General features: G+C 41.9%; 2 protein-coding genes across 9 annotated transcripts in view; one reads left to right on the top strand and one right to left on the bottom strand.

Moving 5' to 3' along the window:
- LOC126337017 (double-stranded RNA-specific editase 1-like) overlaps positions 1–22,087 on the top strand; it is a 117,349-nt gene that overhangs the window by 4,800 nt on the left and 90,462 nt on the right. The gene's annotated exons all lie outside the window — the stretch shown is intronic.
- The window catches only part of LOC126337031 (tyrosyl-DNA phosphodiesterase 2-like), a 126,777-nt gene that overhangs the window by 59,667 nt on the left and 45,023 nt on the right, over positions 1–22,087 (bottom strand). Inside the window, exon 1 of one of the 7 annotated variants that reach the window (XM_050001350.1) lies at positions 12,043–12,131. The exons of the other annotated variants lie outside the window; for them this stretch is intronic. The gene's annotated coding sequence lies outside the window, so the exon portion shown is untranslated. Of the gene's footprint in view, positions 1–12,042; positions 12,132–22,087 lie in introns of those variants that run through there. 7 annotated transcript variants of the gene reach the window in all.

Raw genomic sequence — 22,087 nt, 5'->3', positions numbered from 1 at the left:
TCAACTGTCAGTTATTGCAGATTGCGCTATCAACTGTCAGTTATTGCAGATTGCGCATCCCAAGGTCGTCTTTTTATATTGGAATGCACGCTACATCAAACGCAGCTTTGTACCGTTGCGGATGTCCTCAGTAGAGAAAAATTGAAAAGGGCGCAAGCTTAAGATTGAACAATTCTCTCCCTTTATGCTCGGGATACTTGTAAGTGCAAACTCGTTGGAGGAAGGTAAGAATGGGTAGTCAGCAGTTGTTGGGGCACACGAAACTTCAACTGGAGTTGAAGTTTTGTTTCACCTTCACTTAAAAAAGTCACAATTTCCTTAATGCTGTTGATGCCAATTCCTCCAGCTACGTAACAGTTGACCTGTTTGCGAACAGTTGTTCCTGTAACACTGTCCCCTTAGTCCCAAGGAATTGCAGATACTCAGAGAACCCCGATTACTCGGAAATGTTCCTGAATGTAGCTCATAGTGCATAACTTTCGTCACCGACGTTTTGGATGCTTAGGATACCCAAAGTCAATCGAGACAGCTCACTATCCGTTACGCTTCAGCAATGAATCAGCCATCCATGACACTTATTATTATGACCTGTCTATAGTAATATATTTTTTTCAGCACGACGAATGGCGAAATATCCTTCAGGTACGAATTTGTGAAGTTCCTGAGGATCCATTTTTGTCTTTCAGCCCCCATTGAACGTGCAGGTTCCAATCTCCCAAACATTCAGCTTTAAGGGACCATACTCCTCAGTCAGCATATAAAATAAGCAGTTTTTTAACTAATGAAGCAATCGACATAAATGTTTTTGCACGTTATTTGTTGATTTTTTTTTGGACGGTTCTCCGATGTCTTTAGCAAACTCGATCATTAAGCCTTCCTCATCCGAAGAGTTAAAGTTGCTCCATGACGGAAGACCCGCAGTCTGCAAATCTTATCTGGGAAAAAAAGAAAAAAAATATTAGCATGTAGGATATTGCGCGCAGGGTAAGAGCAGTTTGAAAAAAAAGTAATGAAATGGCGGACTTTTGAAACTACCACAGCATTTTAATGCGTAAGTCCATATCAGGTGATTTAGTTTTATACATGTTCCCCACTCAGTTACCAAGATCTGAGTTTCTTAAATTTTATCTGCAGGATTTAACCAGAGGTTGAAAATACTATTGCAGTTGTAAGGTTCTTTTGTTTAGAACACGAATGGTTTCGGGCTCTAAATAAAAGAATATTACAACTGTAGCAATATTTTCTATCTGTGGTATCATGCCCAGTTGTGGATGTGAGGCCTCACATTTGTCACGTGTTATTCATTTATTATATTATTATTTGTGAACAGACCTTACGAAATTGACTACTGGTTCCTGCAGCTCAAAACATTCAGTAAGTCCGTAAATGCTTAATTTTCCTTAATATTTTGTAATTCATTCTGGTTTCATGTGCTCTAGTGGTGATCCATTCGTTAGCTTCGCAGCCCATGGGACTCTTGAAGTTTCCTCCAACACAACAATTCAAAGGAATCGAAGTTATGCCTCTACTCCTTAAAACATTGTCCAGGTTTGACATTGCCTTTCTACCAAGCAGCAACTGTCTCTTTCGCGGCTGCAGTCACCGGCAGCAGAAATCTGGGAACCCAGATAACTGAACGTACACACTAACTCCATTGTTTCTCCTCCTATATGCCATGAAATGATAAGTGTAGCTGCCATAATTTTCGTTGTCTTAACGTCCCTTGTTACGAACTAATTAAATGCTGAACTTCGTCCTGAGCCAACTTCCTCGAGGCTTTCTTCATTACTTTTTCGCCAACATATCACCGACTCAACTCACAATGCGTATTCACCGCGACATTAGTCTCACACTGTCTTGACAATGCCACTACATGTTTTTTTACAGCGCTCGTTGCTTTGTACTATGCCTATGATATTTTTACATGTTAATTTTAGCATTGCTTAAATGTAGAGAGTTAAAAACGGGAAATTTCTTGGCTCAGACGGAGGCCACGGCTACATATTATGGCCCAAAACACGTTTCGTGGGCGCTGTTTTTAATACGGTCATGTACATGGAAAAATAACAAGTAGTCTGCCTTTAACACTAATGGATGTACGTATAATAAATAGTATGTCGATTGGCAATTTTTGGGCCCAATTATAAAGAGTACATCTCCATCGCTGTCATTCTCGTAAAATTTATATATTTTCGTGGATTTTGCATTACAAACTCTACAATAACATTCTTGCGTGCTTCAAAATCATCCCGCTGCCTGACCCAGTCTTTTATCCATCGAGAACACGGTCGTTTATGTTTTTTCATTGCCACTGGATGTATTAAAATTAAAAGTACGTGTGGAGCCCGACGCTCTTCTGTTGCAGCCTTTTCAAAAAATGGTTCAGATGGCTCTAAGCACTGTGGGATTTAACATCTGAAGTCATCAGTCCCCTAGACTTAGAACTATTTAAACCCAACTAACCTAAGGACATCACACACATCCACGTTTTTTGCTCGAGTATCATGTCGTTTTTGGAAACCCAGAATCTACTCTGTAGGAATCAACATGGATTCCGGAAACAGCGATCGTGTGAGACCCAACTCGCTTTATTTGTTCATGAGACCCAGAAATTATTAGATACGGGCTCCCAGGTAGATGCTATTTTCCTAGACTTCACTTCCGGAAGGCGTTCGGTACAGTTCCGCACTGTCGCCTGATAAAGTAAGAGCCTACGGAAAATCAGACCAGCTGTGTGGCTGGATTGAAGAGTTTTTAGCAAACAGAACACAGCAAGTTGTTATCAATGGAGAGACGTCTACAGGCGTTAAAGTTACCTCTGGCGTGCCACAGGGGAGTGTTATGGGACCATTGCTTTTCACAATATATATAAATGACCTAATAGATAGTGTCGGAAGTTCCATGCGGCTTTTCGCGGATGATGCTGTAGTGTACAGAGAAGTTGCAGCATTAGAAAATTGTAGCGAAATGCAGGAAGATCTGTAGCGGATAGGCACTTGGTGTAGGGAGTGTCAACTGACCCTTAACATAGACAAATGTAATGTATTGCGAATACATAGAAAGAAGGATCCTTCATTGTATGATTATATGATAGCGGAACAAACACTGGTAGCAGTTACTTCTGTTAAATATCTGGGAGTATGCGTGCGGAACGATTTGAAATGGAATGATCATATAAAATTAATTGTTGGTAAGGCGGGTACCAGGTTGAGATTCATTGGGAGAGTCCTTAGAAAATGTAGTCCATGAACAAAGGAGGTGGCTTACAAAACACTGGTTCGACTTATACTTGAGTATTGCTCATCAGTGTAGGATCCGTACCAGATCGGGTTGACTGAGGAGATAGAGAAGATCCAAAGAAGAGCGGCGCGTTTCGTCACAGGGTTATTTGGTAACCGTGATAGCGTTACGGAGATGTTTAGCAAACTCAAGTGGCAGACTCTGCAAGAGAGGCGCTCTGCTTTACGGTGTAGCTTGCTCGCCAGGTTTCGAGAGGGTGCGTTTCTGGATGAGGTATCGAATATACTGCTTTCCCCTACATATACCTCCCGTGGAGATCACGAATGTAAAATTAGAGAGATTCGAGCGCGCTCGGAGGCTTTCAGAGAGTCGTTCTTTCCGCGAACCATACGCGAGTGGAACAGAAAAGGGAGGTAATGACAGTGGCACGTAAAGTGCCCTCCGCACACACCGTTGGGTGGCTTGCGGAGTATGAATGTAGATGTAGATGCCAGAGACTGGACTCGAACCTGTGACCGTAGCAGCAGCGTCGCTCGGTCACAGAGGGCGGCGCAACCTCTTCCTTCACACATAAGACTTATGTCAGAAAAATCTCGCGGAGAGTGCCTCTCATCTCTTACACACACACACACACACACACACACACACACACACACACCTGCTGTGCGTAAACGCATTAGACACCTGCTCTCGCAAGATTTACGGACCGTTGAAGACATGCGCGGAAAAACGGGCTCACCCAAAATTGAAAAAACTTGGAGATAAGTGTTGCCATCTCTTGCTGGTTTCGGGAACTATCAAAATTGACATTGTTCTCACCACTAAATATGTTAACGTGATATTTAGTGGTGAGACCAGTGTCAGTTTATATAGTTCCCGTCAACAGATGGCAACAATTATCTCCAAGCTTTTACATATGAGGGTTAGCCCGTTTTTCCGCACATGTCTTCAGTTACAGAGAGCACTCGCAAGCAACTATCTGACAGTAACTACCTGCAAAAATTCGTTTCTATTGTAAACAATTCTGCGAGTATTATCTGAGAGCCAAAACTCGCACGTGTATCCCAGCCCTTATCTTTGAGCTCAGAATATGTGATAAGATTCTGCAACGAATGGATGTGAGGGAATATTGGACGGTCGTTTTGTGGATCACTTCTGCTTTCTTTATTGTAGGTGGCCGTGACTAATGCACTCCTCCAACTACTGGCCACGATTTTTTGTTCAATCTTTGCAATAGATTATATAGTTAATTGAGGAGCTAACTCATTTGCAACTGGGGTATAGAATCTGACTGAGATTCCATCGGGTCCTGGGGCGTTGTCCAGTTTTAACGAGTAGATAAACTATTTACTGACTGCAAATGTTAAGAACACAAATTCTCGTAAAGTCGGATGTATTTGCTTTAAATTGTATTATGAAACAACTGTATCGAATAACATCTTCGTTTGGTAGTATTTTTTTCTTTTGAATTAGGTACATAATTGATATTACATGAAATCTATTCCGATGAAGGTGGCGGTTCTCTCTCTTTCGATTTTCTAGTGTTGCTTTCCGTGTTGATCACGTTGCTATAACTGCAGCATATTTTTCAGATGCTTTAAGATGTAATATACACTAATTGGTTTCCAGTACTTAATACCGGTTTATACTTCATTGGCTTTTAACATATGGCAAGAGTTAAAATTAAAATAAAAATGCAAGGAACAATATTTCAGCCTTCCGAAAAATGTTAATCGGCATCGGTACCGTAGAAGAAGTTGTACTCCATGTACCTGTTAGATAAGTTTTTCTGTTTCCATCATTTCCAATATACTCACTGTACTTTCACCGATACGACAGATTCTACAACAAACAGTGCGCCTCCCGGTGAACCTCTGGTTTTGAGACAGCCTGGCGGTGGTCGTAGCGGCGAATCCGTCCGTTGTGTGACCGACAAGATGCGGTAACAGGCGTTTCAACGGCGCGGCCTGTCGCCGCAGCTCAGTGTCGCAGGCCGCGTTCTGTCCGGTCAGGCCGTTTAGTGATAATCTTTTGGAGCTTGCCACTTCGTAAATACTTAGAGGATAACACTGTAAACTGCGAAAGGTAACGAACAGGGGACAGTGAGAGTAAGTAAAAGTGAATATAAGAACTGGATTTGTTTGGAGGGATTTGGGAAAGTTTAGTGCATCCTTCAACAATAGCTGTAGTGGGATTTTTTTTTTTTTTTTTTTTTTTTTTTCACACACCAGAAGCTCTTAAATGTGAATTTTGTTGATTTCCATATAATATTGTAACAAGAACCACGACAGTTGTCACTGTCGACCTGCCGGGCAGTGCAGAACATTAAATAGGTATTGCGATCCTTTAAAATCTCGTCATCGCCACGTTGGCAGTGTGGCTTGTGCAAATTAATACAGTAGATCACTCGTGATTGCATTTGCTGGAGAGTGTGCTTCATTATCTTGCTCAAACTTCTGATTAGAGCTCGCGTTACTATATATTGATAAATTTGTTTTGGACTACAACGTCTGACATTAATAACTGCCCCGAATATGAAGTGATCGTATGTCATTGTTGGCTGGGATCTCCCAGTCGGGTTCGGCCGCCAAGTGCAAGTCTTCTTTCAGTCGGCCCTCATTGGGTGACTTGCTGCCGATGATGAGGATGAAATGGTGATAACCCAACACCTAGTCCCCGAGCGGAGAAAATGCTAATCGAACCCTGGCCCATTGTATGGAAGGCAAGCGCGTTACCATTCAGCTAAGCAGGCGGACACAACTGCCCTAATCGTGTCTGCTTGAACGGAGTCTTCAATACAGTAGGGAGTTCTGCGAACTGTTGGGCATAGGCGCGCCACTGCACGAGGCCCCGTAAACTAACTTCGACTGGATTTCATTGTTATCGGATAGAGAAGGCCCAAGGGACAACTAGGATAAATGGGTTCAGGGGAAACTTCGATACGGCTTTATGACAAAGTAAAAGGTACACATCTCAATAGTTCTATCTTGTTGACAAAATTCAGAGCACAGAACAAATCACAGCCCGAAATCGAATTATTTCCAACAATATCGCTGTTCGTTTTTCATTGTTTTGTTACCGATCAAAATATATGCTTTACAGCCTACGACCACACATGCGACTTTTCTAGCGGTATTCAAGCAGGAAAAAAAACGCAGCAGGAATTTATCAACTGTCCCGGCCAAAGTACAGGAAACACAGCAGGGCGTTAGCGGTCAGGTACAAGCGCCTGAGAAGCACCTTCTCGAGAACGGCAATGGAAATTATTTCTTTAGATAGCAATTCTGTTTTCGCACTGTTTATTACTCGCATCGTCGAAGTCAAAGAAGAATCCAACCTATAAATTAGGAACTGAAGGAATATGTATTGTATGGAACTGGGGACCTGGAAACGAGCAGAGGCTTCGTCCCCGCCGAGCCCTCAGTGGTTCACAACTCAACAGGCTGCAGCAGTCCACTCACCCCACCGCCGCCCCACACCGAACTCAGGGTTATTGTGTGGCTCGGGCCCCAGTAGACCCCCTCCCTTCTGCCTCGAAAGTCTCAAACCAGACGAGTACTATCTAATGTTATGCAGTTCATTCGAACATTCGTTATCCATAGTGAAAACTGACGTTTCTAAATCATACATTGATTGGGGACTGTCCTCTTGAGTGGTCTGGTAACCACAGCAGATAGCAATTTCTGTTTCAGATACTTTTTGGGAGCCATAGCGATGGAGAACAATCAAATTTGTTCAAAGCCATTGATCTAGAGAAAATTTTTTGTCATGGACATTAAACTAACCCCAATCAAAGCCTGTTGCAATCTGAAATAAAAATAACTTTTTATAGTTTTGTACCTCTCAATTTTCATTCAGTTCCATTTTCTCTCTCTCCCCTCCCTCCATATCTTAATAAGTGTTGTAATTGCTAGTCGTGGCTGTTTCATAATTATGCTTTTATAGTCAGGGCACTTCACATCTTGAAGCGCGCCTCAAGGCCAAGCCCACTTTGGGACAGTCAGGTGCGACAGAGGCAGAGTAGTGGCCAAACCGCCGGGCAGTTTTGCAAAGTTCGCAGTGAGGAATGTAGGTGCCGGCCACTTTACGTTACAGGGTGTATCATAAATAATCATCCGATTTAAAAAAAAACACCATGACTATTTTGGTATTTGAGATATGTACGTGAAAAACTTACTGTTGGAAAGAGCAAACTCTCGTGTTCTACATTGTTCCGACTAGGCAGCAGCAGTGTGCGACCATTTCAGTTCTAGTACAAATGGTTAGGACAACAGAAAGCGTTTTGTGTTATACGTTTTGTGCAATGGGGCATTAATAACTGTTTAGAGTGACTTTCGTACTAGGTATGGTATGGATCCTCCTACAACACAGAGCATTAGACGATGGCACGAACAATTCCGAAAAAAGGTTGTGTGTGTAAAGGCAAATCGCCGGGGCCGTCACCAAGTGTCTGGCACAGACGTCGAATACATCTGCTATAGTTTCAAAGAGAGTTCGCATAAATCTGCAGCAACGTGCCCCCGACGCCCGTCTGGCGTGTGTTGCGTCGTCATCTACACATGAAACGTACAAAATTCAGCTACTGCAAGTTCTTCGTGAAGGTGACAAACAACAACGTGTGGAGTTCTGTAATTTCTTTCTTGGGAGGATGAAGGATGATGCTTAGTGGTTAGTGACGAGGCAACATTACATTTAAATGGGAATGTGAACCGTCATAATATGAGAATATGGGGTACGGAACAACCACTAGAAGTTTTAAAACATTAGATGGACTCACCAGAACTAATGTATTTAATGTAGCTTCACGGGAAAAGGGCCATTTTTCTTTGCCAAGAACACTGCCACAGAAAACACACATGTCCATGTGCTTGAGAACTTTCTTTTCCCACAGTTCGAGACTGATTCGAAGGACTTCTTTTACAAACAGGATGGAACACCGCCACACTGGCATCTGGAAGTGGAGAATTCTTAAATTATAGGATTACTGAACGATGGGTCGGTCGCACTGGCCCAAATAATTCAGCCTGACATGTCTGGCCTCAAAGACCACCGGACCTAACTGTATGTCATTATTTTTTGTGAGGGTTTATAGAAGACTATGTGCTTCCGTTACCAACGACAGTGACTGAGACATCGCATAAGAGCAGCTTTGGAAGCTGTAACTCAAGACATGCTGCCTGCAGTGTGGGAACAATACCGCATTGACACATGCTGTGCATCAGAAGAGGGGCAATTGAACACCTATAAAATAGGATGAACTTTTTGAGTTTCACGTTCATTAAAAAACAAAATTCATTGTATATGTTTATTAGTTCCAAAATATAGACGTGTCAAGTCAGATTATTCTTTTCGATACACCCTATATTTATGGCCGCGACGAGCTGCAACAGGCAACACTTGACGCTGTAGCCGCGCCCTATGTGGATTTGTAGCTCTTTGTCCTCCTTCGCCTGTGGTTTATCAAGTCAGTTACTGGCACATTTTAAGTTAATATTGCGTTAAGAGTTATTTCATTTTAAAACTAGAGGTTAACAATCGCTGATCGAGCTCAGACATAGCTATATACAGTATCGAGTATTGTGTACACCAATGTGTCTTGTGGGTACTCAGTCAGTTTCATGCGCGAAACATTCAATTACTACTATTTTCGTTGGCACATTGTCCAACAAATGACATGTGTTTTCTAGAGGGCAACGAATGTGAAGTGGGGCTTCGCTATTGATGTAACTAAAGTGTTATGTGGTCTGGATGTTGATGCTGACCAATTTGCTTACTTTTTTAATGCTTACGTATTTGGGCTTTCTTGTAGGCAGCGTATATGAGATAAGAACATAATTAAGTATATTTTTGTAACCGTTATTATCCAATTACGTAAGCTATAACTGCATCTAGCGGCCGATTTCATTTCCCTGTACATCTCAGTTTCTTTGCAGCGCGTTGACAAATTCACGGCTGCTGTTGAATGTTTTGATTTAATCGGCAATATTTGGCTTACGTTCAAATGAAAATTATCTGAAGAATTATGATAAAAAATCCCAGTTTCTCTGACTGCTGACTTTCTCTTTGTCTAACGTAATAATGAAACACTTCTGAGAAGTTCCGGAAAAAAAAAAATGCTCGAAAAGTTAAAGATACCTTCGCTGCGCAGTTCCGATGGTACTGTTATCGACGACTGTGCCGCTAAAGCGGAGTTATTGAACGCAGTTTTCCGAAATTCCTTCACCAGGGAAGACGAATGGAATATTCCAGAATTTGAAACACGAACATCTGCTAGCATGAGTTTCTTAGAAGTAGATACCTTAGGGGTTGCGAAGCAACTCAAATCGCTTGATACGGGCAAGTCTTCAGGTCCAGATTGTATACCGATTAGGTTCCTTTCAGATTACGCTAATACTATAGCTCCCTACTTAGCACTCATATACAACCGCTCGCTCACCGATAGATCTGTACCTACAGATTGGACAATTGCGCAGGTCGCACCAGTGTTCAAGAAGGGTAGTAGGAGTAATCCATTTAACTACAGACCTATATCATTGACGTCGGTTTGCAGTAGGGTTTTGGAGCATATACTGTATTCAAACATTATGAATCACCTCGAAGGGAACGATCTATTGACACGTAATCAGCATGGCTTCAGAAAACATCGCTCTTGTGGAACGCAGCTAGCTCTTTATTCGCACGAAGTAATGGCCGCTATCGACAGGGGATCTCAAGTTGATTCCGTATTTCTAGATTTCCGGAAAGCTTTTGACACCGTTCCTCACGAGCGACTTCTAATCAAGCTGCGGAGCTATGGGGTATCGTCTCAGTTGTGCGACTGTATTCCTGATTTCCTGTCAGGAAGGTCGCAGTTCGTAGTAATAGACGGCAAATCATCGAGTAAAACTGAAGTGATATCAGGTGTTCCCCAGGGAAGCGTCCTGGGACCTCAACTGTTCCTGATCTATATAAATGACTTGGGTGACAATCTGAGCAGTTCTCTTAGACTGTTCGCAGATGATGCTGTAATTTACCGCCTAGTAAGGTCATCCGAAGACCAGTACCAGTTGCAAAGCGATTTAGAAAAGATTGCTGTATGGTGTGTCAGGTGGCAGTTGACGCTAAATAACGAAAAGTGTGAGATGATCCACATGAGTTCCAAAATAAATCCGTTGGAATTCGATTACTCGATAAATAGTACAATTCTCAAGGCTGTCAATTCAACTAAGTATCTGGGTGTTAAAATTACGAACAACTTCAGTTGGAAGGACCACATAGATAATATTGTCGGGAAGGCGACCCAAAGGTTGCGTTTCATTGGCAGGACACTTAGAAGATGCAACAAGTCCACTAAAGAGACAGCTTACACTACACTCGTTCGTCCTCTGTTAGAATATTGCTGCGCGGTGTGGGATCCTTACCAGGTGGGATTGACGGAGGACCTCGAAAGGGTGCAAAAAAGGGCAGCTCGTTTTGTATTATCACGTTATAGGGGAGAGAGTGTGGCAGATATGATACACGAGTTGGGATGGAAGTCATTACAGCATAGACGTTTTTCGTCGCGGCGAGACCTTTTTACGAAATTTCAGTCACCAACTTTCTCTTCCGAATGCGAAAATATTTTGTTGAGCCCAACCTACATAGGTAGGAATCATCTTCAAAATAAAATATGAGAAATCAGAGCTCGAACAGAAAGGTTTAGGTGTTCGTTTTTCCCGCTCGCTGTTCGGGAGTGGAATAGTAGAGAGATAGTATGATTGTGGTTCGATGAACCCTCTGCCAAGCACTTAAATGTGAATTGCAGAGTAGTCATGTAGATGTAGAGGTTTTTTCATTACGTCGAACGTGTCATTTCATCCTTTTTCCCAAGCGGAACGTATATACTTATTATCTTCTTCCTGATCAACATTCGCGAATTACAAAAGATCCAATGCATCAATATCTTCCTCTGATGGAGACAACATATTCTGATCCATTCGTAGCACGACCGTCCCGCTCCTCTGTCACAGAGCCACTTCAGTGTGAATTGCCCACGTCCCATCCCGTCTGTGCCACGCCCCTCATTTACCTAACGGGACGTGGGGAATTCACACCATACACTGAAGTGGCGTTGTAACAGAGACGCTGGACTGTTGTACTATCAATGGATCAGAATATGTCGTGTTCTACCTAATACGAAGATATTGATAGATTCGTTCTTTTGTAACTTGCAAACATTGAGCAGCGGCAAAGAAGATATTGGATACATACGTTATGGTTAAAAAAGGAAAGAAATATGGCACATCCGTCTAATGAAAGAAATGAACATCCATGCTGAACGTTTGTACACAATGTTTCAATGCGTTAGTCAAAGTGAAGGACAGCGTTCAGGGGAGAAAAAAAAAACAACGCTACGAGAATGTTTTGTTCATAATTCCTATTAGTCTACTGCTGATTTTGTGAGAGATGTTCAAAATTTTATGACCTTTTTCCAAAATCTGATCATCTGCAAAATTTCACTGCGGTGGACCAGAAATTCCTGCTTACAAAAGGGGAGTTTAACCTGGCGTCGTACGGATCAGAGCGTGCGTCAGATCCCTTAATCGGGCAGGTAGGTTAGAAAATTTGAAAAGGGAAATGGATAGGTTGAAGTTAGATATAGTGGGAATTAGTGAAGGTTAGTGAGAGGGTACTTATATTTGTTACTTTATTATCATCATCTAAATTTAGACATAATCTGCAGTAGCCTGTTCTTAGTAGCCCTAGAGATAATATTTAAATACCTTAACTTGAAAAACGAAATGGTAAATAGTGTGTATATTAGTGACTATGGAACATACTTACACCCATTTTCCTCTATATTTTGTGTTTGCTTCTCGGTACACACAAATTTCAACGGCGAATCGTTGCATTTAATATGACGCGATTGAAAGAATGCCTGAAAATCAATTAAAATAAGCCAAAAAAATTGGTAATCCATCTAAAATAAAAATTTACGAACTAACAATGTAATTCTTGAACCAGTTGATGTGGTTTGGTGTTCAGGGCAATTTGAGACAACTATTTGATGGTAGGGGAAATCAAATAAACTAAAGATCAAACACGATCAGGAGTGCTTTTGGCAAACGGGATTTAACTGCGTAGGCTTTCGCGGCCAGAGTCAGTTGACACAAAAGTTTTCTGAGTATCGTGCCGCACCATAACTGGCAGATAAAACCTATATTGGAGAAACCAATGTTTCGGTGATAGTTACTACTGTTGAATAGCCCCAGAAGACGGCCGCTGTAACCGTGGCCAATAACTGAATACTGTTTTCAAAGCTAAACCTCTGACGTGTCTGATATGGGAAGTTGACCACCAATGTATGTGTGTGCGTGTGTGTGGCGCTACTGTCGATTTTCCAGGCAGGGGACGTGGACCATTAAGCAAATGGATCAGGGAACATACTGGGCTAGAATACATAATTGTGTTCCTATATGAAATTAAAGTGGGTGGAACATGTAGCCAGTGAACATACAGTACATGAACCAAGAGTTCTTTGCGGGATTCAAAGACATAAGACAGTACCAATGGAATGGCGGTAAATGATATTAGGAAACATGTAGGAATAACCCGGACGTGTACAACTTAAAACGGCAAAGCAGTACGTAATCTGGGGAAGGCCTTTATCCAGCAGTGGGATTATTATTGTTGGTGTGATCAGTAGCTGCACCAGGATGCAATCCAAAACCTGATCGTTGCAACGACATATTTTGATGAAAAAAAGGCAATGTATTATTATTATGTAAAAATGTGAATGGATGAAAATGGGGAAGAAATGGCTTTAAATATTTATGTTATTTACTCTTTCAGTACGAACTTTGTTGTAGAGCCCCTTATTTACGTGTGGAAATAAAAATTCATTTAGACCGAATTAAGCACATCTAAAATTACGTGAACCTTAGCAACCCTCTCATTCTGATAAATTCAAACTAACTGATTAATAACATTTATTTGAAACTTATTTAAACTAAATTTTTTACGTATTTCGGTCTTGGCACACATTTTCTAGATGCAGCGGGTTTTTAATTATTTACTGAATTCTTTCCCGGCGTTAGCTATGGAACACAAGACTGTCTCTGTTAGCATAAAATGGTTAAATATTGCCAAGCCGACCTGAACGTTTAACTATCATTGACAAAACACGCTTCACTATACGTTTAAGTTATTTGCATTAGAAATGGAAAGAACCAAAAGATTAACAACTTCAACGTTAATTATCAGCCTATGAATGCACAAATGTAAAACCAGTAATAAATTCAGTCAGCCTCAGGATCGCTGAAAAAGAAAAATATTTCGTAATTCACTGCTAATTTTACCTGCCGCCGCTGCAAATCGTTCGGTCGCGGCACAGCCCAGCAACACCAACGATAATCGTTAAAAGAGCTGAAAATTCTTGAAAGAAATATTATAGATGACATGGGCAAGCTAATTTACATTAGTAATACAAAATTTTGATAAATTGTAATGTATTTAGACCATAACGATAATTTAAATTACACACCTGTACAATTTCTCCTCTAACGGCGGCTAAAGATAGATACAGACAAACGAAGTCTACTCATTCATATAATGCTACGTCACAGGTTTCTCTCTCTCTCTCTCTCTCTCTCTCTCTCTCTCTCTCTCTCTCTCTCTCTCTCTCTCTCTCTGCTCTAGAGGAAGACGACAAAGAATGCACATTATGTAGTGCTTTTTATATTATTGCTGATTGTGAATGTCTCTTTGTAATTTTACATTATTTTCCTCTGTGGCTATACTTTACATCGCAGATATTAGCGTATTTCGTAATTACATTATGAGTATAGAAATATTACAATCGAAAGTACATCGAGAATATTATTACAGAAAATATTACAATAATAACCAACGTCCTTTACACAAAATTAAATACCATTTTTGTTAAACAGTTACAGTACATTCGAATTGCTTCATAGCGGCGTACATAGTACAATTAAATGTCATTTCATTTTATTAACATTGTGTGTGCTGCCAGGGAACGTTACAATATGAAGAGAGATTTTTGTGTGGAAAAATCACATACTGCTGTCCGGCTGAGCAAAGATTATGTTTGACATTGGTGACAGAGCAGTCTTTGTCGTGTTATCAGTGTCTCTGAATGAGCAAATTCAATTTTGCACAACAGTTCATTACGGTGTATTGTAGTAAGGAACGGTATGGTGTATTGTAGTAATGGATAGATGTTGTGGTTTACGTACTTTGCATGGACGTTAAAGAAATGGGATATACCTTAAATAAAGGAAACTAAGAAACGAGATTCTAAATGTACCATTTTAAAGAATGTTTTAAGCTTTTCTCCGGAGAAAGAGTACAAAAGAATATGGAACGAGACGCCCCTGGGTACACTGCACGCTAATTAGTTCCGAAAGTCTGCTGCTCTGCCTTCTTTCTCACGTTTCACTTCGGCTATGTACACTGTTGCCCATTAAAATTACGCCACCATGAAGGACCAGCGCGAGCCAGATTTCGACAGCACCGGGATCGTGGTGTATCGAGGTTACGGTTTATCGTTGCTGCTTGGGTTGGTGGGTACACACGACGGTCGTGTGAATATTGGATCGACAGTTGCAGAAGGGCTATACTCAGCATCATGCAGTATGTCAATACCTCCAAGCCACTAGCGCCCGATGACAGTTCCTCGTATATAGTTCGCTCCGCCATGCCCGAGCCTACGACGACGTCCCTTACTTTGGATCAGTCACAGGGCTTCTTTGTAGCAAGATACGAATAGTACGACGACGTCTGGAGCACCATGACGACCATTGTTGCATTTCTCTGTTTAGAAACATTGTGCTCCAGTGAGGTGGAGCCCCGTTCTGTCGAAAGATTGAAGTTGAGGGTTCGGCAGTCACTTGGGGGGGGGGGGGGGGGGGCAACAACCGCTACATATCCAGGTACACGGAATCTGTCACGGCCCGCCTGATAAAGAAAAATGAATTATACATCTTGGTCTTGGATACTACACAGCAGACAGTCACTTTTGACGAATCCCTTTTCAACTCTACACGACAATTCAGTATCCCACTTGATCACATTGTGACTATTCAAGTTCGCTGACAGATGGAAATTCCTCGCCGCTAAATATCAATATCTCCGTCGTCATGATTATGATGATCATCATCTTCCATAGCTTGTTGCATTCGGGTACAAGACTCCAATCGATGAGCATAATAATCTGTAGCCAGATTCCACACTGTTTTCGCAGAATGTCCAGTTCACGGCGAGCACGAACCGTTTATTTTTGTGGGCCGAGCACAAAGCTCTTTCACGCGCGCTCCACGATTTTCTCTAAGAGACTCAGTCGCCCCGTGCTTTTCGCTTTACACAGACGACCAGCACATCACGAAACTGGTGAAACCAACGCAAAATTCTATGGTGACCGGGTGCACCTTTTCCGTATTTGCGTACGAACGCACACGGAACGCTAGTAACGGATATGTAGTGTGCCATCATGTGCCTACCACCAAGCGTGCACGCGAGCCACGACGAGACGAGCTTATTGAACTCGGTGAGTGTATCTGTTTTCATGTATCACCCGTCTTCCGGCGGTCACATATGTGTCAGTACACAGTCCTAGTTATAAATTTTGTTTATTCTGCTGATATTATGAAATTACCGTGTTGCCCATGTCTTCCAGGAGATTGACTTGCATTGCTACAATTCTGAGATTTTCAGAAAAACTGCAAAACCATCGGGAAATGCTGAGCAATTTATTGTAACACCTTTAATCTTCTTCACTCTTAGGCAAAGAAAAGAAAAGAAAAGCACCACGAAGCAACAGTCCGAATGGGATGGAAATCGGGAGATGTGATGTACATGTACAGCCAAACAAGTTATTACAATTTCAGAAAAATTTGATGACTTATTCAAGAGATGACTTATTTCACAAAATATGTACGTCAGTAGCGCATTGTTCCATGTCTGGTCCTTAATGAAAGCAGTCTGCTTCACATGGATGGATAAAGTTGGTGGACGTCCTCCAGAGGGTTATCGTGCCAAATTCTGTCCAGTTGATGCCTTAGATTGTCAAAGTCACGAGCTGGTTGGAGATCCGTGAGTGCCCGTAATGCATCAAACTTTCTCAGTTGGGAAGAAATCCGGCAAACTTGCAGGCCAAGGTAGGTCTTAGCAAGCACGAAGACAAACAGTAGAAACTCTCGCCGTGTGATGAGAATTATCTTGTTGAAATTTAAGCCTTCCACGAATGGCAACGAAACGGGACATAGAGTATCGTCGACGTACCGATATGCTGTGAGTGCCGCGGATGACAACCAAAGGAGTCCTGCTATGAAAAGAAATGGTACTCCAAGCCATCACCGCTGGTTTTCGAGACGTATGGCGGGCGACTGTCAGGTTCGTACCCCCGCTGTCCAGGGCGTTTCCAGGTGCATCTTCGCCGTTAACCTCATTGACTGCAGCAGAATGTTCTTCTTCAGTGACAAGTCGCGCTTCGAATTGAGCCCCGATGACCAGCGAAGACGTCCTCCAACCAGTTCGAGATTTTATGATCTAATCCGTGAATTGTTCAGAGTTTGGTACGACACACCTCAGGAAAACGTCCAACACCTGTATCAGTCAATGCCAACACATGTTTGTACATCAAATCTACCGATTTCCCCATACAGATAATTCTCTCTCTCTCTCTCTCTCTCTCTCTCTCTCTCTCTCTCTCTCTCTCTCTCTCTTACTTCTTCGTTGGAGGCATATCATCTTTTTTGTGACGTCGCATCACTTCTTTTCAGCCTGTTGGTGGGAATGGCAATGTTTATCTTAAACCAATGTCACGGTGGCTTCTGCTCTGCGTATGTTTATTACAGAAATGGGAGCTGATTGGATCTAACTCGTTTCAACATGAGAATGATGTGTAGTTCTGTGCTAATTTTACGAATTACATACGTTTACAAAGCGTTGCTCGCTTATTATTTTTAATTCTGTTTTAATTCCCGGTAAATTTTAGGTCTATTCTGACCGCACTGAACGCCCGTAGCTTCTCTGGAAGTACACTGTGACCTATACACTGTGCTTTCTGAAACATTGCTGAACACTTTCAAGAAGCTGAGAATATTGTCTGTTTCTCAAAGGGTGTAAATACATGGCTTTTAAAAAATTTCCTACGGAGACGAAAATGAAAAATTATGGTTTGTTTAACCGTATCCAATCTTCACGATGAATCACTTTCCACCTCCTTGAATTGGCAAAATTTGTAGTATTAACATTCTAGTGGTGCATACTTCCATCACCTAACTGCGACCTTCCTTGACATACAAGAGAAGCGTTGTGCTTCGCGGGAGTCTTCTCAAAATTCCGACAGCCCACGTCCCAGGAATAGACATGAGAACAAAACGCAGTGAAAGTAGGGCGTAGATCGAGACGTACAGATAGCCTTTTCTTCAGACACACATCATCTGCGAATGTAAAGGAAGATGATTGGTACAGCATGGATTTATAGCAAATAAATATTGGTTCAGCATGAACTGCAGCAAATAAACCGTCCCGCTTCGCTCAAGACCGACATGACCAAATCTCGACTCTTTTGTAAAGCAATGGTGTGCGCAGCAACGGTAGAAAGTGTAGGTGAACGTAACGAGCGCAACTTCACTCCCGTAGTATGAAGGGAATGTGACATCTTAATGAGATTAATGCAATTCAAATGTCATCACGGCTGCGCTGTGAATTTATCGTCACTTCGAAAATTATCTATAGTCTTAAAGTGAAATTGAGAAATATAGGTTGTGATTACTTGCTTACTCTTGTCAATAAGTAAAAAGGTAGGTATCAAGTGAAATAAGGATCTCTCAAACCTGTGAATACTTGTACTTCCAACCAATGATTCCTTAATGAAATATTTTTGTCACATAAAACTGTACAAACTCTAACATTAAGTTATTTAGCTGCTCAGAAACATGTGAAACGCCAAAGGCTTCTGAACTTGAAAATTTTTTGAACTTCATGCCTAGCAGTCAGTAAACCCTTTTGAAATGAAAGGTTAAGCAGTAAGCCTACTTCTGTAGCCGCGCGGGATTAGCCGAGCGGTCTGGGGCGCAGCAGTCATGGACTGTGAGGCTGGTCCCGGCGCGGGCATGGGCATGGGTGTGTGTGTTTGTCCTTCGGATGATTTAGGTTAAGTAGTGTGTAAGCTTAGGGACTGATGAACTTAGCAGTTAAGTCCTATAAGATTACACACACACACACACACACACACACACACACACACACACACACACACACACACACACCTACTTCTGTTAAGCTTTACAGTGCTGCTGGAATTGGCATTGGGAAACAACTTTGTTACGACATTAGTTCTCTGTGGATTTTGGGATTATAGGTTTTGCAAGATTCCGATCAAGGTGTGTACATTCCAACGGGCGTTGCTGCGTGAATATATCTGCAGTTTCTGGTTGGCAGTAACTCGACGAGTCATGGTGGTGTCAGGCAGTGGCAAGCAAGTTTAAGCGGAGTGTGCTCATTTTTCGTATTTTGTGATATATGGGATTAATGGAAACATTTAAAGAATGTTGCAAAAACGACTGCTACACTCTCCTTATAAAAGAGAATATAGGGAAACTTACAGAAGAATCTTAATGGCAAGTCATGCATCCACAAAATGTGATACAGCAAGTCAACAATGATTTCCGCTACCAATTCTTATTTTTCCCAGTTTTTACCTTGCCCGGTTTTCAGGATCTGGCGAATTGTAATTCATTAGCTTTGTGACTGAATGCCCTTAGTAAGACCCGACGGCCTTAATCCGCTGCGGATTCCATCTGGGTCTGGTCAACATAGCTGTCCCGTAGCTAGCATGTTGGGACATGCAAGCAGGGTCATGATTTCAACTGTTAACCTCAGCCCCAACCCACCCACCACGCTCTCGTCCGAACGGTCCGTGGACCTTGCTGCGGTTGAATGACTTTAGCGTGCCTCTACGATTAGACCACATAGCCGTATCGGAGGAGTAACCGCCGGTATTGCCCTTCTCCTTCGACCCCTCCCCCACGACGGGCCATAGAGCTTGCTGTGGTTGGATGACATGCATGCCTCAACAATACAGTTCGCCGTATTGGTGGGAGGGGGGCAGCCACGCGGACGTTGTCTCTGGGGAGAGGATGGATAATATACGGCACCTATAGAAAGGGTCAGTAAACAGTTAAGCAGTTGCAGGGGTCGACTGATCTGGTTTGCAAGACTAGCAAACATGTACGTGCTACGTTCGTACTGCGAAACACGTGGAAACTACAGCCGTTATATTTGTCGATTACATGAAGCTCTACTGTATTATTGTTCAATGATATTGTCACCCTTCTTAGTAAAGTATTCCGGAGACGAAATAGTCTCCCATTTGGAACTTGGGTCGAGGATTACTCAGATGGATGTCGTCACAACAACAAAAAATTGTCTGGTGTGCTGTCGCTGCACAGATTATTAGTCCCGTAATCGTTTGGTCAAATCCTAGATCTTGAAAAAAGAAATGAATCGGGCGTGGGAAATAATAGAGTGCAGTGCCAGGAAGAATAAGATTTCTGGTCGTCTGAGTACACAATGAAATAGGAGTAACGCAGTAGAGTGCCTGTCACAAAATTACACACCTCAAGGTCACACCGCTACCTGCAATCCGCCGGCGCTAGTGCTGTTATCCGCCCGTCTCGTAGCTTTGTTGCCACATGTAGACTGTTAACAGCTTAAATTTAGCAATTATATACAACCACTCCCTCACATAAAGATACGTACCTAAAGACTGGAAAATTGCTCAAGTTACACCAATACCCAAAAAGGCACGTAAGAGTAATCCGCTGAATTACAGGCCTATATCACTAACGTCGATTTGCAGTTGGGTTTTAGAACATATACTGTATTCGAACATAATGAAGTACCTCGAAGAAAACGATTTATTGACATACAGTCAGCACGGATTCAGAAAATATCGTTCCTGTGAAAACAACTAGCTCTTTATAGTCATGAAGTAAAAAGTGCTTTCGACAGGAGATGTCAAACTGATTCCATATTTTTAGATTTCCAGAAGGCTTTAGACACCGTTCCTCACAGGTGTTTTCTAACCAAACTGCGTGCCTACGGAGTATTGCCTCAGTTGTGCGACTGTATTAGAAATTTCCTGTCAGAAAGGTCACAGTTCGTAGTAATAGACGGAAAGTCATAGAGTAAAATAGAAGTAATATCCGCCGTTCCCCAAGGAAGTGTTATAGGCCTTCTATTGTTCCTGATTTATATTAACGACATCGGGGACAATCTGAGTAGCCGTCTTAGATTGTTTGCAGATGATGCGGTCATATATCTGTATGGTGCGAAAAGTGGCAATTGACCCAGAGTTAAGAAAAGTGTGAAGTTATTCACATGAGTACTAAAAGAAATCAGCTAAATTTCGATTACGAGATAAGTCACACAAATCTGAGGGCTGTAAATTCAACTAAATACTTAGGGATTACAATTACAAATAACCTAAATTGGAACTATCACATAGATAATATTGTGGGTAGAGCAAACCAAAGACTGCAGTTCATTGGCAGAACACTTAGAAGGTGCAACAGGTCTACTAAAGAGACTGCAGAACACTTAGGTGCAACAGGTCTACTAAAGAGACTGCCTACACTACGCTTGTCCGCCCTGTTCTGGAGTACTGCTGTGCAGTGTGGGATCAGCATCAGGTGGGACTGACGGATCACATCGAAAAATTACCAAGAAGGGCGGCTCGTTTTGTATTATCGCGAAATGGGGGACATGGTGTCACAGACGTGATTCGTGAATTGGAGTGGCAATCATTAAAACAAAGGCATTTTTCGTTGCGACGAGATCTTCTCATGAAATTTCAATCACCAGTTTTCTCCTCCGATTGTGAAAACATTATGTTGACACCCACCTACATAGGGAGAAATGATCATCACAATAAAATAACAGAAACCTGGGTTCGCACGGAAAAATTTAAGTGCTCGTTTTTCCCGCGTGCTAGAGAGTGGAACGGTAGAGAGACAGCATGAAGGTGGTTCATTGAACGCTCTGCCAGACACTATATTGTGAATAGCATAGTAATCACGTAGATGTGTAGATGTATTAGGTCAGAGACAGCTGAATGTTCTGTGTTCAAGTGGGATTTCATGTTTGGTTTCGTCTTCTGTGGAGCGGTGCTGGAACGGTACTTTGACATGTGTATGGTAGTGAGCTAAATGCAAGAGCAAGGATCCACATTTAGTGCTACTGCGATCGGTGTGCGTAAAGGGCGATAAGACGTTCAAATGTGATTTTTTATAATTATACTGATGTGACCAACGGTGAATAAGCCACGAGTAATATAAATTTTGCGCAAATTCATAAAATAACAAAATATTGTGGTATTTCCTAATAGATTGTACTCTATTAAGAGTGTGGTAACATCAGCTGAATCTCTACATGTGAGCACATGCTTTGATTCTCCGAGGAAGGGATATAAGTGGAAACGGAAACTACAAAATTTTACGAATGCGTCAAAAAGTTAATGCTTAAAACAGTATTTCGATATTAAGATAAAGGAGAGCATCCGCCGGTTAGAAAAATACAGAATGATCTGGGGGGGGGGGGGGGGGGGGATAAAAAATAAACATAATGATTCTGGTTGTCTTATCACCTCACTTGGTTTCTCGTTTAGAAAGTATAATTATGGACGAAACTTGTTATTGGAATGCAGAGAAGCTGGCAGCAATAATGAAGTTTTGTGTAAAATGCTGGGGACAACCGTAGAATACTTCGATGAAAGCTGGATTACATAAAACTACACGCAAAATATATTTTGCTCGTCTTCATCACACATATTGGCCTCAAAATACCTACAGTTACTTTTGTA

The sequence above is a fragment of the Schistocerca gregaria genome, chromosome 1, assembly GCF_023897955.1.
Source record: "Schistocerca gregaria isolate iqSchGreg1 chromosome 1, iqSchGreg1.2, whole genome shotgun sequence".
NCBI lineage: Eukaryota > Metazoa > Arthropoda > Insecta > Orthoptera > Acrididae > Schistocerca > Schistocerca gregaria.
Note: the sequence above shows the minus strand (reverse complement) of the source record. Positions and strands in the feature narration are given on the sequence as shown.